This window comes from Pteropus vampyrus, unplaced genomic scaffold, assembly GCF_000151845.1.
Source record: "Pteropus vampyrus isolate Shadow unplaced genomic scaffold, Pvam_2.0 Scaffold56, whole genome shotgun sequence".
Classification (NCBI taxonomy): domain Eukaryota; kingdom Metazoa; phylum Chordata; class Mammalia; order Chiroptera; family Pteropodidae; genus Pteropus; species Pteropus vampyrus.
In genome coordinates this window covers 5946122-5948559 of record NW_011888837.1, presented here as the reverse complement: position 1 = coordinate 5948559, position 2438 = coordinate 5946122, and the positions used below count along the sequence as shown (strand labels likewise).

At 39.3% G+C, this 2438-nt stretch overlaps 1 protein-coding gene and 1 pseudogene across 1 annotated transcript in view; both read right to left on the bottom strand.

Moving 5' to 3' along the window:
- The window catches only part of LOC111739986, a 6352-nt pseudogene extending 3922 nt beyond the window's left edge, over nt 1-2430 (bottom strand).
- Nucleotides 1-2438, bottom strand: part of FRAS1 (Fraser extracellular matrix complex subunit 1) — a 421815-nt gene that overhangs the window by 251710 nt on the left and 167667 nt on the right. The window lies entirely within an intron of this gene.

The window sequence follows — 2438 nt, the reverse complement described above, 5'->3', positions numbered from 1 at the left end:
TTCCCACTCTATCTGAACCTCCTAGCCTTTAGCTCTCTCTCACTCTCATTCCCACTCACCTGACATCCTTCAGAGAGATCCTTGAGCACTTCTTTATCATGCAGTCTTTCAATCCCCAGGTGCCCTCATTTTCCTATTCATGTTAGCCTCATACTAGCCCAACGCTTCCTGCACCTCTATTCTTTTTCTCCATTAATATGGCAGAATTCCAATCCTGGATCTAGTCCATAATTTGCCTTATTCTCTTTTATACCTGGCTGGTAGCATTGCTGAGAATATCATTCCATCACGCAGTTTGGTAGCCCCACAGGTAGATGGTCTCCTGCTACCATGGGCCCTTAACACAACCTGCAAATGCTTTACCTTAACTTTGGTCGGCCCCCTTCTCCCCTCAGTGACAGCTCTTAACATTCACTACTTTCCTCCAGCTCCCAACCAAAACTCAAAGTCTTCACAAAGTAAGCTTATTAAGTATGAACTACTTCAGTATCCTGTCCCTCTTCTTACCCACAAATTTAACTATATCTGGATGCATCCATGGCTCTTTCTTTCCACTTTTAGAGAATGAGATTGTCCTCCCCGCCCCATGTTCTAGATCCCACACACTCTGTTCTACTCCAAAACCACTCCTTCTAATTCATTTATTCTGTCTCTTTGTCTTTCCTTCCTATCCTACCCCCCATATTTTCAACTTCTCTCTCTCTTCTAAGTCATTCCCCTTTCTTTCCTAAGATGATCATGCCTCCCTCGTGCTAACATCAAAAATAAAACAAAACTCTCTCCCTTCTCTTGTTTGGTCAATCTACAAGTATTGACTGAGCATCCTCTGTATATCACACATTGTGCTGTTTGATGGGCTGCAATAGTGAAGAAGACAGGTTCTTGTTCTCAAATTGCTAAGAGTCTGGAGGAAGAAGCAGACAAATAAACAGGCATTTGCATCCTGATCAAAGGCTGTAAGAAGGTAAACACAATGTGCCATATCATACTTATGAGGTTCAATGGTTGGAGATGGGAGGTTCAAAGAAACTTCACAGATGTACTGGTATCCACCTAATGTCCCATTTCTTTCCTTCCATTCTATGAAGCTCCCTGAAAGAGCAGCCTTTACTTGGCCTTCCCCATTTTTCATCCACTCCTCAGACCTCTGCAATACAGCTTCCACTCCTGCTATTCCACTGACACCAACTTCAGTGTGGTCCCTAGTGGCCTACATGTTGTCAAATCCAATGGACCATATTAAATTCTTCTCCCACTTACTCCCTCACTTGTGATGAAAACTGTTGCTATAAACTCCTCCTGGAAACTCTCTACTCTTCTGGCTATGAAAACTGATCTCTTTTCTAACCATGTCTAACCTCTTACCTCTTGACCATATCTTCTTAATCTTCCTAGGTTCTTTAGCTAGTGTTCACCTCCTCTTAAATGATCGTGTTCCCTAAATTCCATTCTTGGTCTTTACTCTTTTGTTTACACAATCTTTTTGAATGATCTCTTTAATTCTAAAGGTTTGCACTACTGTCTATATGCTAATGATACCCACATTACATCTCCAAACTTGTCTTATCCTCTGAGTTTTAGATTTATATATCCAGATGACTTTTTGAAATATCCACCTGGCTTTTCCATGGACACTTCAAACTCAGTGTGCCTCAAACTAAAATCATCATTTACTCTCAGATGGGATTATTTTTTTCATTCTCCTACATCCCAATATCAATTGATGTTCAATTAACCAACTAGTAATCAAGCCATAAATATGAAAGGCACCTCTCCTTTTCCTTTCTCTCACTCTCATAACTTTATTGAGTCCTACTGATTTATTCCCTAAATATTTTTTGAGCCTGCTCTTTCCTCTTGATACCTATACTACCAATGCCCTGATTCAGGTACTCAACCTCTCATCTGGATTAATTTCACAGCCTCTGAACTAGTCCCTTCATTTCTAATATTATATTACATTATCTTTTTAAAAACAGAGAGATCTTTCTAAAAAAAAGAGCTGGTCATTTTACATATACACCTGAAATCTTCATCATATATTATCATCTTAAAAATAAAATTCCAAACTTCATAGTACAATATACAAGGCTCTCCATAACCTTGAACTTACCAACTCTGTAGCCTCATCTCATCCATTCAGTCAGTCAAAAAATATTTATTGAGTACCAACCGTATGTCAGGTGCTATCACAGGTGCTGAGAATATACAGTGAACAAAAGAGATGGTAAACAAGAAATATCAGTAAAATATAGAGTATGTTAGATAGTAGTTAGTGCCAAGAAGAAAAATAAAGCATGGAAGAAGAATAGGAAATGTATGGTAGGGGGTGGAGCTTTCCAATTTTAAATAGAAAGACATTGAGGCAAAACTTAAAGGAGGTAAGATCAAGCGCTCTCTCTCTCTCGTGTTCTTTCTCTCTCTCTCTCTCTCTCTCT